The sequence below is a fragment of the Passer domesticus genome, chromosome 9 (assembly GCF_036417665.1).
Source record: "Passer domesticus isolate bPasDom1 chromosome 9, bPasDom1.hap1, whole genome shotgun sequence".
In the NCBI taxonomy this organism is placed as follows: domain Eukaryota; kingdom Metazoa; phylum Chordata; class Aves; order Passeriformes; family Passeridae; genus Passer; species Passer domesticus.
In genome coordinates this window covers 32,131,346-32,147,153 of record NC_087482.1, presented here as the reverse complement: position 1 = coordinate 32,147,153, position 15,808 = coordinate 32,131,346, and the positions used below count along the sequence as shown (strand labels likewise).

Here is a 15,808-nt window from a genome sequence, read left to right as displayed (position 1 = left end):
AGGGTTGTTATTCATCCTGATGGCTACTACTCAAGGAGCCTGTATTGATTTCAGGAACTCCTCTACCATTTGTCAGGCTTCAGTGACCTCCTGACATCTTCTGAGTGGGAGGAGATGGGAGATCCCTGGCAGGGTCATCTGCCCTGCCCCACACTGCTCAGTGTGGCTCGTAGCCCAAAGCCTAAGAATGAGGATTGCAATGCTGTGTGGAGCTTCTGCCCAGAGCGAGGCAAGAAGGGCTTCTGAATTCAGTGCTGCTCTTCTCTCTATCCCCATAAAACCCCACAAAGTCTTGCTACATCCCACACACCTCAGTGCTCACCTGCAGCAAGCCCACCTCCTCCCTGCAGGCTGATTATCAAGAGCTTTCCATCCTGAGGTTTGCTATGCAAACATCAAACATTTGTGTTTAAATATTACACTCTTCTGCTGATGTGAAGCTAGTAATTACAGCCAGATGGGACCTGGCTCACAGGCAGACACAGGGCCCACACGCTGCTCAGTGGTGGCTTTTTTTTTTTTGCAAAACCATGTGGCCGACCACCGGCAGAAATATCAAAAAAGCTGAATGCAATTAAAAACAATGAAAAAAAAAAAAAGGCTTTCTAAATATATCGTGCAATGTATTCCAGGTGAGCACTAAATGTTCTGGCTGCAGTGCCTGGCAGCCCTAGTACCACACACGGGACGTGATCCAAGCCAGTGTGCCCAAGCCATACATCCCTGCAGGCACAGCCTGGTGATGACATGCACTGATCTGGTGTCAGCACCTCCTGCAGCACCAGCAGGCTCTGATCCTGCAAAGCCTCCCTCAGCTGAGGAAGAGCTCTTCTTGCACAAGGGCCTGATTCAGCCCATGCTCTAGTCCATCAAGGTGGCCCTACAAGGGTGCCACAATCCCAGGGCCACCACGCTGCTGGCATGAGCTTACAGCTGCTGTTGCCTGTGCAGGGATCACCTTCACTGCACAAGCCTGCACACATTTCTGCCTCGCACAAGCTGCCCAGGGTAGGAAATACTTCATTTTCTACCACCTCCAGGATTTCAGATCTGCTTCTACTCAAGGCAAAACAAAAGCATTGCAGTGAGTGGTGGATTTTTTTTCCCCCTGGATCATAGCCCACAGTCCATATTCACATTCCACATCTGATTGTGTTTTTAATAGATAATCCTCTCCCCATTGCCTCTCCCCTACACATCAACCAAAAGGTGAGCAGGAATGTACCAGTTTAAGCAAAATGCCCCCACTGTTTGTCCTACCCACCACCTGTGTTGTATATACACAGCACCAAGTGCCCAGGAAACAATCCCCTCCTTGCCCCACACACCTGATTGAGTTCCAGCAGTAACAGTGATGCAGGTAACAGCCACTACTGTTGCCTGAAAGAAGGGCTAGAGTGAGCCCATCATACCCAGTTTAAGTAGCCCAGAAACCACTGCAGGTGATGCCACTACAAGCTATAAAGGCTACAGCCCTTCCTCTGCAAATCAGTCCTGCTCTGTGGCTCACTCTCTTTACTCTCAGGATGCTTCCAAGCCAAACAGAGCAAAGCCAGAGCCCTGTGCAAGCAGCCAGAGATGTGTAATTCCTCAGGACAGCTGCTGGGATATGTTCTCCATGTTGTATCAGTCAGCATTACACAGGCACCTGCTCCCCCATCCATCTGCAAATGGTGTCCTACAGCCAGCCTGCCAGACAGGAGCCAGCAGCTCTGGTTGCAAGGAGAAGAAAGAAAGCAGCAAACAGAAGAAAAAAAAAAATCATTGCTTTGTGGGAAACCACAGAGCCATAGCAAACACGTGCTGTCATTTGAGACAAGCACCAAGCCCTGATAGGTTTCCCTGTTGAGGAAATCAGGATCAGCCTTGGTGGGAGGTGGAGAACCTTGATCTCACTTGTCTGCCATCTTTCTGGGGTCTGCTTCTCCCTCCTCCTGTGCTGTACAGGTTTCTAACTTCCCAAATCTTCCTCAAAGGACCATGAGTAGAGCTTTCCAAGGAAGCTTGTTTCTGATGTCATATACCCCAGGAGAGCATTGTCTGATGGGAAAGGAAGGAAGGGAAAGAAAGAGAAAAGAAGGGAAAAGAAAGGAAAATGAAGGACTCAATGCCTCTCTGCTTTCTACACCCAAGAAGCAGAGCTTTGGCATGCCATTACCAACCCTTGTTTCTGCAGTAACCTTATCCAGCTCTGCATGGGTCTGTGCAAGCTCTGTTGTACTACTGTTGCCTTCATGAATAATGGATCCCCCTCCACCTTCCCTCTCCTCTTCCCTGTTGGATCTCATTTCATTTTGTATGACATGGTATGTTTCCTGCTTCCCTGTTTTGGTCTGAACATTCTGATTCCCAGCTCCAGTTCCCCCTCTTCCCAGGATGTGAGTGTAACCCCTGACTGGAGAGGGCAGAGCCTGTACTGGGGTCACCTTTGGCTCCTGGCTTGCCTTCTGCTAGGAAACAGTTGATCCCTGATATTCCTAGAAACCTGTAAGTTCTCCTTTCTCTTCTGGAATATTCCATTTCAAAGACTAAAAGTAAAGTTCCAGGAAAAATATTCTGATTCTAAAAATCAAGTCTCTATGCCTAAAAGAATTATATCTACAATTCTACACGGGCTTGGGCCACAGAACATTATGGGTCACTTCAACAGTGCAGTCTGGAGAATTTAATTTCCTTTGTTCTTGGAAATACCCAGCTTTATTGAGCTTTATCTGGTAAAGACCAGTGTTTTTATTCTCCTTCAGGAGTCTCAGGCTCAGCAGTGAGGTAGCCCCAGTTTTAGCAGGGAATGTGCTGTGTCATTTAGCAGCTTCGTGGGTACCTCTTGCCTTAGGTCCTGCTGCAGTAGCACCACAATCCAAGGTGAGGACTTGTTTATGTTCAGATAAAGCTGTTTTGAGTGGTTTGTAGCATTTTTAGGTTTGTAGACGTGAAGACTGTCAAAGTTGTGTGCTGATCCCAGTTTCCCAGTCTTTCTTCTTCAGTCTTGTCATTCCAGATTACAAGAAGCACCAAGTTCAGATGCCCTTCTCTGTGGCTGTGCCTTACCACTGTGTCTTCTGCCACCCTCACCAGCCCAGTTTTTAATCTCTGCCACACTCACTTGCTGCCCCTGCAGATCCACCCCCTTTGGGGGTTTCCACAAGGGGAGCCTGTGTTTAAAAAAGAACTGTGAGGATCTGAAAATCGAAGGCAAGGATGTCAAAAAACCTGCAACCAGGAGAGTGGAGTACAATTTAGGTGAACGTGTAATACTTACAAAGCGAAGGGAAGAAAACAGGGTCCTCAGTGAGAAACCCCACTGCCAGAGGCCTTTGGAAGGACACCAAATCAGTTGCCTGGAAACTAATGCTGCCCCTCGTTATTGTCAGCAACAGGAAAAACCCACAAGTGCCATAATTCAGGCCACCACTGCTGTCTTTTTCTCTTGGCTGAATGGAAGAAGCAAAGAGGAGAGGCTTTTCATGCTCTGTGGGTAGCAGGGTGTCTCCTTGCCCTCAGCTCAAGGGGTTGCAGGCTCTGTGCTTTTGCATCTGGATGGTCAGTTCCCATGGCAAACCTTGTGTCCTGAAATTTAGAGGCTAAATCATCCTCCTACAGCTTTTTAAAAATTAAGGAACAGTTGAAGTTGGCAGGAGCCTCTGGAGACCTCATCCGACCACCTGGCTCAAAGAAGAGCCAGCTCAAGCAGGTTGATTTGTAGCACATCTCATCAGGTTTTGAGTGCCTCCAAGGATGGAGACCTCTCAGCCTCCCTGGGCAGACAGTTCCAGTGTTGGATTACCCTTCTGGTGAGGCTTTTTGTTTAAAGTTTAACTCAAAAACTCTTTGACAAAAAGGACTGTATAAGTGACTGTTATAGAACAACACATGCATATACACATGAAACTGCCCAAAACAATCTGGTTGCAGCAAGTTTTGTGTTAATTCCACAGCTGAGCTATTTTCCAGAGGACCCTCGTCCATCCCACGCACTGGACAGACTTTTCCCTGTTAGCCAAAAGTCTCACAAGGTTTTCCACGGTGTTGTTCAGTGCACGAAGCCTGAGGCAGGATTTCCTGCACATTATTCAATCTCTGCTAGGGAGGTAGGATTATTAGTCTCCTAAAAAGCTTTTCAATTGAGTTCACTAAAATAGCTGAATGTTTCCAAACTGGTAATGATTTTAGCTTTGCAAGTTCCCTACCAGAGGATGGATCTATGCTATGGCTGTTTTACAGAGGACAAAGCTTGAGCCCAGAAGGGCTAAAGGGATGGGGTGCTGCATGGACACACCAACAAGTAGGATATTACAGAGCACTTAAAAGGTGTAGCAACTTCCCTTCAGGTCAAGAAGCTTTAATAAAGCCAGTGTCCCATGGCAGGCCAAGCTGCTGCATGAGGGGCAGCTCAGTGCCTGGGTGGCAGTGGCAGGGTCTGTGCTTGCCCTGCACCCAGCATTGCTCTGCCTTGGTGTGCTCAGCAGCCCACAGGCAAAGAGGCTTTGGGCTGTAGGAAAGAGGGAATGGGTCAATTCAAATTAAAAGAGGCTGAGATTGTCCAAACCTGGGTCTAGGCAAGTCTGGCTCATCCTAGCCTAAGCGCTTTGCGTTTCAGGGGGGCAAGTTGAGAATAAAGAAAGCACCTTGAGAGTCAAGCTCAGGCAGACAGGTAGCACAAAGCATGGGTCCTGCTGGCCCCGGGACTGGAGACCTGTAGCCTTTGTCACACAGGTGGTGGCTAATCCTTTTTCCACAGCTGTTTCTATAATCCATGGTGGCACTAACCCGCTTGTCTATAGTCCAAGGAACCTTTTGTCTTCAAACCTGAGACCACTGCAGGGACCCCTTTTCCTGATTGCCCTTAGGAGGGAGATTTGGCTTTTGTTTGGGTGAATGCTTTGCTGATTCAGCATGGGAATGGGGAACAGGACACACGTTTCAGGAATTAAATCCATTGCAGGAACTGAAAAGATCCTAGTCCCCCAAAAGCTGATCCACAATGTCATGCGGGGAGGGGAAAGGAAGGAAGGTGGACAAAAAAGACTTTGCAAGGAGCAGACCAAAGGCAGGTCTGAGTTTCACTGTCTGTGGAGGAGAGCAGAATCACCCCCCTACCTCCCTTCATTTCCCAGCCCTTCCCTCTTACAAGCTGCAAGTCCCTGGGAGGCCCCTAATCTGCCTTGCTGTACAAAAGCCCCAGTCTGCTGGCTTTCCTTTTCTTTTTGCCTATTTAGAGTTGAAGTGGGGATCAGTTTCCAGGCACGAAGGCGAGGAGGGGGAAGAGCAGCTTGCAAAGGGTCTCTCTGCAAAAGAGATCCTGTGGAGGGCAAGAGCTCAGGTGGTTTCAGATGGGCGGGACACACAGGACGTGGGGTGTCTGGGGTTGTCAGGATCCTTGCTTTCTAATTACTGAGGTTTTCTGGTGTGCTTTGATATCACCAGCAAACTGATGGAGAAGATAACTCCTTCCATCTTTTGTTTTATTTGTGAAACAGGATCTCCGGTCTCTTGATCATATTCGGAGAATTTTTCTGCACTGCTTCTGGCAACAATTCAGCCTACCTGTCCAGGACTCCTACCCAATGCTAGATGAGGTCTTGTCAGTACTTCGCAAATGCTATTAATAATTTCCTGCTTCTACTGGCAATATCCCAAACCCCTCGGGTCTCGTTCGCCTTTTTGTGCCTTTAGCTCATTGGTGGTTCATAATCACCCATGACTGCTACAACGAAGTTCACCTCCTCCTCAGTCATGTCCAACTGACACACTCCCTGTCTAGCACAAAAAACCCCAACCCTGTGATTAGTCTTGCATTTCGTGCTCTTGAATTTCAACTCGTTCCTGCGTCTCCGTGCTCAAGGTTGTCTGCTGCTTTCTGTTTGATCTCCTGTCTCCTCTGCATTCACAATGCCTCCCCCTTCTGCGTCATCAGCTGGCTTAACCTAAGCGCTTCCACTTCTTATGACAACATCATTCATGGAGAGAATAAACAAGATCAATCCCAGGATCGATTCCAGAGAAACTCCAGTGGTGAACTCTGTCCAGCCTGCTACTGCCTCTGTCCAGAGGTACAGCTTCTGTGCCCGACTTCTATTTCTTCCCACTAATCCCATCATCTTCAGTTTAATTAGTAATTTCCCTGTCACTCCATTGAGCACAGCTTGGCGCATTTGTCTAGAAATTTGTCTAGATGAATTGAGATGAGCAGGCTGTCTCGGCCGAATGCTTTCCACGGCCTGCCGAGCTGGTTCTGCTCCAGCCCTTTAACCGAGCTGGCCTGCAAGTTTTGTCCCAGGTCTCTGCATGCTGCTGACCCATTCTGCACACTCCCCACGCCCCACAGTAAAAACATCAAACAAACCAGGAATGGCCACTACATTCACAGCATTCAGTGTGGTTTTTACTCTTCTGCAAGAGGTTCTGCCTCTGGAAACCTTGCCATCACACCTGCCTTTTGGCTTTTTGGTTTGTTTGGAAACCAAGCAAATACCTGCTTGTCCTGGCTGTAACACATCAATGTGTCTGACTCCTGTATCTCATTTTGTTATACCATTCAGGCTTTGTACTGTTATTATCTTGCATGTTGACCCCACACCCAGCATTATCATCCTCTCCAGACTGACTGGGAGCCACATCATGAACACCTCTGCTACCCAGTAGAGCTGCTGTACTAAGTGGATGCCTGAATTATATTTTCCCTAGTGTCAGAACACCCTTTGTTAAGATTTAGGTCAGCCAGTTTGCTGTGTTGTCCATACTGCTTCCTAGTCTCTAGAGTATTCTGTTTCTTGTGTTTTCTGTTTCAAAACTGGTAGGAGAGGACATGAATCCAGTTGGAACTGAATTTCCCTGAGGTGAACTCAACGTGAGGCCAACACATCCCAGATCCAGTCCTCATGGGCTCGGGGAGCTTTAAGGCTTTGCATTAGCTTTGCTAAATGCTGTGCCGGGGGACCTGGCAGTCCTGCTTCTTCTGACCCTCAGGCACTGGCTTCCAGATGTTCCCACTGCAATCCAGACCTGTCAGAGGCAACTTTGATGCTCTCTGGGCGTGGACCAGATCCTCTCTGGTGCAGACAACACTAGGCCTAGAAATAAGGCATGTTTTCCATGCCTTCATCTGGAAGGCAAATAACAAAACCTGTCTGAATTAAACCGTAAAACCCTCTCTGTCAAGCTACTAAAAAAACAGCTTTCCCCAATTTAACCCAGCCTGCCAGAGTACTGGGATTCCCAAGCAGGGAGAAGTCCATCCTCAGTCAAGGGAGATGAATGGACTCTGAACAGAGGGATGAGCAGCCTCCCTGTGTTGCAGAGGAGGCTGGGACAGAGCCCACACCCTGCAAAGCAGACTGGACAGACCCCCTGGAGGGTCACCACTGCGTGTTAACCTTTGCAGGACACTCCCTGGGCATGGCTGTGCTCCCCAGGATGCTGCTTGCTGTCAGGGTACCGGGCTTCCCTGGAGACTGCCCGGCTGCTCCCACCTCACCTGCCCTGCTGCGAGCACCAAAAGCGAAGCCAGACCTCACCACGCTGCCCTCTAAAGCCTCTGTCTTGTGGTGGAAATAAATTGCCTCATATTCCCGTAACTCAGGCAGAAAACCCAGGCCCCTTGCTGATAAAACCAGGCAGCCTGGACAGCGTTGCCCTGGCAACCTGCACTTTCTTCCCCATCCTTTTGTTCGGCCTCGGACCCAGACTTTTGTACCCAGCCATAATGGGGCCAGACTCTTGGGATGTTTACGGGGTGAGGTGAGAGGAATTTCATTCAGCCGTGTCTTGCTTGGCCCGTCTCCTTCCGCAGGGTGAGGGAGGAATGTTATTGACCAAGGCCCCATGCAGCGACCGAGGCACTAAAGAAAGGCACTTTAGACTTTCCGACAAAGAAAAGAAATTCCTGCCCTCCCCCATGCAAACATACCCCCCCTGCCCCAACTCGCCTTTTGTTTCCTTATTTCTCTTTTGGTAACTTCCCTGCTCACCCACTCCTGCCCACAGCTGCTCTCACCAGGCACAAACAAAACCCTTCAGCGTGCCCCGTGTGCCTGCCAGCTCCAAGTTGCAAGGCATTCAGTAATCCTCCTGGATCCCTGTCCTCCGAGGCACCTTGACAATAAAACAAAGCTGGACGTGCACTGAGTTTGCAGGAGCAGCAGTGCTGTGCAGCTGAGGCCAGGGCATGGAGCAGCCAAGCACAGCAGGGAGCTGGAGCAGGACCCCAGCCCACTCTGAAGCCCTGCCATGCTCAGTCCCTTGCCCTCTGGTTTGGGCTGGAAAGGGTTAAGCACATCAGGTCCAACTGCCTGCTGAGAAGACAAAAGTCTGCCTTGACATCCAATATTGAAACTCCCAGGGACACCAGTGAGGAATTCCCATTAGCTGGTGTTTGTGGAAAGCCTTATATCAAATGCCAAGGACAGCCAGTTTGCTTTCCTCGTGCCAGTGACTGGGAGAGCAGCAGCACCTTCCTGGCACTGCATTTCAGGGAAGAAGCAGTGCAGACACACACCAAGTGGTGCCTTTATGGAGGAAAGGCAAGCAAATCTTTCCCTTTTTCCCCCTGCACAGCTGGCAGCTTCAGCAGTGGCCAAACCACCCTGGAGAAACTCTAGCCTGACTTGACCAAACGTGTGCCTGGGTTCAGGTAGCTCATTTCAGAGGAGAACCCCATAGCACCACTCTCTTCCTGGCCTTCAAACTTCATAGTGTCTTGTGAGCAGTCAAATCAACCCACAATTTGGGCAGAAGACTCTGAGGACCTGTTCCTGGCAACGCAGTTGTGTTTCCCAGTTACCCTGCTCTGCTTTCAGGGCACCTGAGCAAAGCCAAAGGCATGGGCAGAGATGGGATGCTGGGAAGGATGGCCACTGGGTTTTGTTCAGTTCTGCTGGGGGCATAAACAGAAGATAAATCCCAAGCTGGTGTTGTTTGAGTGGATAAGGACCCCTTGAGAAGTGAGTGGCTCCTGCTGTGGGCAGTGTCCCAGTGCTTGGCCATCCTGAGGGACTCTGCCCAGCAGAGAAGAGCCTGCAGCTCATAGCAGAGACAATGAATGTCTTATGGATGGTGAGAGGGACTGCCAGAAGCTTTTCTTTAATCCTGAATGGATTGTTATGGTATTGCTCTCTCCCAGCTGGATTACCTGATTAAAAGTGAGCTCATGCATCATAGCCTTTCACTTCAGCTGGCACTGCAAGAAGATGGAGGAAAAAGGTCCGGACACCAGTTTTCCTAACACTTGTCTTTGAGACCCCTACTCTTCCATCATGTCTACTTAAAAAAAATCAGCTAATAGATTTAAAAATTGATTAGTGAGCTGGACAGCAGAGAGGAGAGGCAACACATACGATGGAGGACCACAAGGCACCTTCTCCTGGGACTGTCGCCAGCAAAAACTAAAGCCCAGGGTATGCCCAGTTGGCTCTTGACAAAGGACTGGCACCATTTCAGTGCTGCTTGCCTCAAAGGCATGAAAACCCAGTGAAAAAGTAGGCTGGGAACCAAGAGGAAGCAAAATGCAGACCAGCCATGAATAATGGGGCAAATGTGTCAATGCTAACAGAAACACACAGCAGCCCTTCCCATTGTGCAGCCTTGGCACAGTCTTTCCTAAAGCTGCTGCTGAAGTGAGCCTTCCTGGATCAAACAGAGCGTGCCTGCAGGCGTGATCCCCAAGCTGGCCTTGATTTATGTGTTTAGGGTTAGTGACTCAGCCACAATGAGGGATCACACACTGGAGGCACTCTCCCGTTGCTCCTCCATCACCTGCACCTCCCCCACGCCAGCCTACTGACCCCTCGTTTTTGGGCATGCTGCCTCAGCATTGATTTTCCTTTTCAAAAGCACTTCAACTTGAAGTGCTGAAAATGGCTCCTGAGCAACCCCAAGATGTGAAGCCACGCTGAAAACGTCCCTTTTTTTGGATTTGCAGGAGTGTTAGCATTCATGTTTTTAATGTTTCTGTGTCGTGGGACAGAGGAGGTCAGGGCAGGTAGGGGAAGCAGGCTTAGGTGCACTTACAAACAGGTCTCTGCTAGCTTAGGTGCACTTACAAACAGGTCTCTGCTAGGAGGTGCAGCAGAAGAGAGCTGCTTGTGGACCACGAGCAGGAATGAGGACTGCAGTTCTCACAACTGAGGATAGAGGAACTTGGGCAACAAGAAGCCAAATGCCCAAAGCAGCTGAACAGGGAGAAAATCTCTGCCTAGGTGTCCCTGCTCCCCTGCCTTCATCACTCGCTGCACCAACCCTGAGGAAACTAGTTTTGTTTCTACGTCTTTCACAGCTCTCTTCAGAGGGTTACAGGCTCCCTTCGAGGTCTCAGTGAGAAGATGTGGTGCAACATCTTCAAATGGTGCCTTCAAGAGCAGCTCGTGGGGGACATCGGAACTGTGGGAGTGGGAATTGTGTCAGGCTGGCACAGGAAAAGTTCTGCCACGAATATCTCATCAAGCCAACGCGGGCTTAACCTGTCAGGCAAAACAAGAAGTGGTAGAGACAGAGTACCAGTTAATAGGCTTTAGGACATACAAAGCAGCAGGAAACCCATTTTTCTCCAACCACCCACATTCCATACGGATGTAGCTTTGAGGGTTTTTTTCGGCTTTGTGTTGGTGGAAACAAAAGCAAGTCCCTTCTGCAACCCATTTGAGCAAGAAAAATAAGTTAGAGGCTCCTGGGAGGCTTGTTTTATCAGAGATGCTGGTGCTGAGGGGGTAGTATAGAGACCAGTGAAGTATGAATGGTGCTCTAAATTTGGGGCTCTCAGGGATGTCTCAGATGGGACAGTGACAGCATTGCATTTCCTCTTGCCTTGATCCAGCTGGGTTTGTCCTGTCAGTGCCACAGAGTATTGACAAAAGGTTAGCTGTAATGCTGCCCCATTCTTTTTAGAGGGCAAATTAGGGCCAGTTTGTCACAGCAGTGGACTTTCTGCATCCTGCCTTGTCCAAAAGTTCCCAGGAGAGGTACGAGGCAGTTCCTCTCCATGGGGCCTGCAGCAGATGTTCAATGCAGCCAGAGCTATCTTGCTTGTAAATTTGATGAAGTCAAGTTGGGTTTTTCTCCTGTTTCTCCTGTTTCCTGTTACCTCTTAGATACTTTGATGTGCACAAACACCTTGAATGATCTTTAAGTCAGAGACTTTTACCTGCAAATATTTCCCTGGGATCACTTCAAGAAGAGAGAGAGAGGGGGAGGAAGAGAGATTTTTTTTCTGAAGTTCCCTTTTAAAAAACAATCCATAACTTCAATTTTCAGATCAATGTAAAAAAAAAAAAAAAATCCAAACCAAACCCACCAAACTAAAAAAATCTATAAAATTATTCTCTTCCTACATTCTTCTGACACTGCTTTTCTCAGCCCTCTCCTCCTCCCAGCCTGTTAGCTGTAGGAGCATTACAGGGTGCTCAAGGTGACAGGAGACAATTTGATTACAGCAGCTGAGCTCTGAGTGCCATCGGTTCCTGCCTTACCCTGCTGTTTTGGGGGAGCACAGCAGCTGTGTTTCCCCTCCAAAGGTGGGGTTCCATTGCCTTGGTGGGTGACAGGAGATGGAGTTTGCTTTAAAAGGCAAACTGTCAGTGTCATTATTAATGAACTTGAGTAGTGTTAGTGAAGCAACAGAAAAAAAATGGGAAGCAAAGGGGGAGCAGGTGAAAAAATTCCTAGATTTGCTTTTTCTGTCTGAAGAACAGAGACAAAAATGTAAAAGGGATCAAACCAATGGAAAAGGCATCAAGACAAAGCAGAAAGGGTGTCAACTTTCCAGCAAATTACACACTCAGCGTTGAGAGACCGCAACTCTGATTTCCAGTCCTCTGGGATATTCCAGCGCATTGTCTTCAAGCTGGCTTCCTCATTCAGCTGCAGTTGGGTCTGATGGCTGGTGTGGGCTCTAAAATGGAGAGAGATTAGCGTTAATAAAGGCAACAGCCCCCCCACCTCCTTGCTGTATTTTAGGAATGGCCTTGTGCTGGAGATGGCACATTGTTTCCCTTCTCCAACCATCCATCAAGGACAGTTCATCTCAGGCTCCGATAAATCCTATTATTTCAGCTGCACATTCCCACTGCCTCCAAATCAGCAGCTGATGATATGCAGAGTGTTGCAATAAATGTTTATGGCTCTGCTTCTCCTCAGCCTTTAATTTCAATGGTTTGATGTTGATCAGCCCCTTGAACAGCCGCTCGTTCACATCATTACTGGTGTGTGCAAACAGCCCGCGCCGGGGACCAGCGCCAGCTCCGCCGCTGCGCTGATCTTGGCTTGCGAGAGTTCTTTCCAGATATGATCTTATAACTCATGGAAACGAATGGTTTCCTCCAGCCCTGAGTTAGCATCCTCTGCTGTAGCACAAGCATATGCTACGGAAGGGATTTGTGCATGGCTGAATGCCCTGGGTGTGCACATGGCTGGGGATTCTATTAAAGCCTATACCCACCTCGGTGTTTCTGGGCAAATTCATAGCCAAGGCACACCGTCAGCTCAGGAGCTGCACACTGGCTGTGAAAAGCAGTAATTAAACATTCCCCCAAACCAGCGAGCGGCCGTTTCCCTGCCAGCCTTCTGCCTTTGCCCATGGAGCAGACAGATGCAGGGGAGGATGCTGCTGCTCTCCCCTGCCTGGAGAGCTGCAAAGGCCAGAGGATGCTGCCCGGGAGGTCAGGACCTGCTGGTGTGAGCTGCTGTGCAAACATCTAGTTTTTCCACATTTTGGACTCGGCAAGTCCAGCTATGAAGTCTTGGTGCAGATTTGGGGCAAACAGCCTGTGCAGTGAGTCCAAAGCAAAGCTGAACCTGCATCCCTCAGGTCCTTATCCATGGTGACCATCCTTGCACAGATCCCAGTGTGGACTGAGATCCCAGCACTGACCGTGTCTTGTGCCCCACTATGAACAAGGTCAGGCTTTCTCAGACACACAAGTCAAAGTTCTAGGCCACCATGGTAGCCAAGCTGACAGCGTTTCATAGCTCCATGTAGACAACAGCTTAGAAGCCCAGAGCAACAGCAAAACCTGTGGGACCTGATGTGGAGGCACTTGTAGGCTGCTCAGGACCAGGATGGTGCTTATGAGGAGGAGGAGATAAAAGGCACATCCACAAATCTGCAGATGACACCAAAGTGGGATGGGTTTGGAGTAGGGGGTGCTGGTGCCAGCTCGGCAGGGTGGCCCCTGTGTGACTGGGGGTTAGAGTTTCTTAGAAGATGCTCCAATTCTGACTCAACTAGAGGTGTCACTGTGCAGCTGTCATGACTGAAGGTCTTGCTCAGAGGTGGTTCACACTGCAAGAGGTGAGTGGAGATGGACCTGTGCTCTATACCAGGCCCAAGGCTGTGGGTGATGGACAAGGGAGGCAAGAGAGGAAACAGTGGTTTCTTCACACTGTCGCTCTTTGCAGGTGTCACTCCAGGAGAAGACACAAGTCCATGAAGCTCAGTTGTGCTGGGATTCTATGGACATGAGCCCAACAGACCTCAGTGCTTGTAGGGACACAGTGGTGCCAGGTGACTGCAGCTGGGGGACCAGCCACATCCCCGCCACGGGATACTGACTTGATACACCTGTGGCAAAGCTGATGCTGGGAGGCTCAGGCACAGCAGGAGGATGCGAGGGAGGACCAGGAGCTGGGATGGGTGACCCTGCAGATGGTGCTACCCAGCTGGTGGCCACCATGAGTGAGGAGTGATGCCCTTGAGGAGCAGGAGGAAGGCTCAGGACAGGTATTCCTGCTGGCCCAAGCCCGGGGAAGGGGAGCAGGGATGATGAGCTGGGGCTCTGCTTGCCAGAAAAATGAAGTTCACAGCTCACTTGTCAACATGGAGAAGGGAAGGGGGGGCTTCCTGGGAGCGGGATGGAGCCGGGGAGCGCGGGTCGTTAGCCTTCTGCTCACATCGGCGGGGGAAAGCAGTTTCATTTGCTGGCCTGATTGGACTGATGAGATTTCCATATTCTTCATTAAGGGGCTGCCAGCAAGCGCGGCTGGGCTGCCATTTCCCATTACTCACAGCCTATCCATTATGCAAAAGGCGAAAGGGAGAGGGATGAGCCCGTGAGCCCAGATAGCGGCTGTAATGATCCTGTCAGCCTCGCCGGCACCGCGGAGACGGGAGCCGGGGGTGCTGCAGAGCCTGCTTCCCTGCCTGGGCACTGCTCGCTGCTGCAGGTGCCAAGTTGGTGGCATCAGGCTCCATGTCTTATCCCGGCCCCTCCATGCCCAGCATTCAGCTCTCCCGCCCTGCCCCACTCAGCGCTGCAGCAGGGACACAGGTGAGCCAAGCCCCACTGCAGAGGGAATGGGGGATGAGTCACCAGCCCCAGGATGTGCCCACCGGCCTCCCAGCCACCCGAGGGGGCTGCAGGACCCCCCAGCCCAGCCCCTTTCCCGTGGCAGATGAAGTGGGGCTGCCTGGTGCTCCAGGCATCCCTGGTGCATCAGGATGGGGTGGCAAGGAGCAGGGAGAGGAAGGTGAAAAGGCCTCCTTTGGGGCTGTGGGAGGGTAGACAGCAAAACCAGATCCATCTGCACCCCACTGACCCCCAGGTGGGCACTGCTCCTGCCTGGGTGCTCTCATCACACCCCATGGGAGCTCCAAGCCTTCAGGCTTGGTACCCAACCACTCCCTGTCCCTCTCCAGGGATCACAGCCCAGTGGGGCTGTTTGATGGGGCCCTGTGCCCTTTGAAGGCAGGGATGATGGAAGGGTCATCGCCTCAACCTGGCTCCACCCAGAGACAGCCTGTGCTAGGGAAGATGGGGAAAATTACCTCTGAACCCCAGTATTGAACTGGGCTGCTGCAGGGAGGTCTTGGAGCCAGGAGCTCTTCCCAAGGTATCTGTCATGCCTGACCTCAGCTGTCATCGGCAGACAATTATCTCAGTGCTGAGAGATCACAGTGGGGATGCAAGGACCCAGCTCTCTCCCTGCCTCCCCTTCAGCTCCCTTTCCCCCATCTCCTGCCACAGTGGTGCAGGCAGAGAGAGGCTCAGGAAAGGCAGCCCCCAGAACGCTGGCTGCGCTCCCCAGCCTCCATCCCAGGTTATGGACGGAGCTCCCTGCCTTGCTGCTGCCTCACTGGAGCTGGATTAATGGTGTGGGGAGAGGGATGGGGTGCCTGCAGAGCCTCTCCATCCCCCCAACGCCTTTCAGCTGTATTTCACAGAATTGTTTATGAGTCTGGCCTCCCTGGAGGGAGTGTGGGTCAGCTCCGAGTGAGGCTGCTACCGGCAAGGCTGCCTTTGGAGGAGGATGCAAAATGCCCAGACGCTGGAAGGAACAGGAACACGTGTCAAGGGAGAGTTTCCATTTATTAGTGACAGTAACCTCAGCAAAAAATAGCCTGGTCTTTGTCACATCTTCATCCCTTCAGTGTCTCTGCGGGGCACAGGCAGAGTAGCTCTAATTGCTCCCAGGTGCGGGAAGCAGAGATCAGAGCTCAGCATCTCTCTCCTCACCCTCTCATGCTTCCTTCTTGCCTTTTTCTCTTCCTCTCCACCCTTTCCTCCACCATCCCTCTTTCATCTTTCAGCACCAATATGACCAGCATACGTGGCTGTCTTTGCTGCTCCATCCCTGCCCTTCATCCCTGCCCATCACCTTCACACACCTTCGGAGGCCTTGGTCTCAGAGCTGGGTCCCTGGAGGCTGGCCCCTGCCTTCCTGGCTGCTTTTGGGGACAGGCTCCTGTCCCTCCCCTGCGTGCAGGCAGGAGGAGCACAGCAGGAGGGGCAGGCAGGAGCACAGCAGGAGGGGCAGCCCCAGGGTCAGGCCTGGCTTTGGGGCGGGAGAGCCGCTCGGGGGGCACGGGGACAGAAGGGTTAAC

At 50.8% G+C, this 15,808-nt stretch overlaps 1 long non-coding RNA gene across 1 annotated transcript; it reads right to left on the bottom strand.

The window, feature by feature from the left end:
- Nucleotides 1–8,169: 8,169 nt before the first annotated feature.
- LOC135307901 (uncharacterized) lies at nucleotides 8,170–15,546 on the bottom strand. The gene is made up of 3 exons (XR_010368497.1): nucleotides 14,753–15,546; nucleotides 11,768–11,881; nucleotides 8,170–10,454 (listed from the first exon to the last, which is right to left on the bottom strand). It is a non-coding gene; the product is annotated as an uncharacterized LOC135307901 (long non-coding RNA).
- Nucleotides 15,547–15,808: the final 262 nt, after the last annotated feature.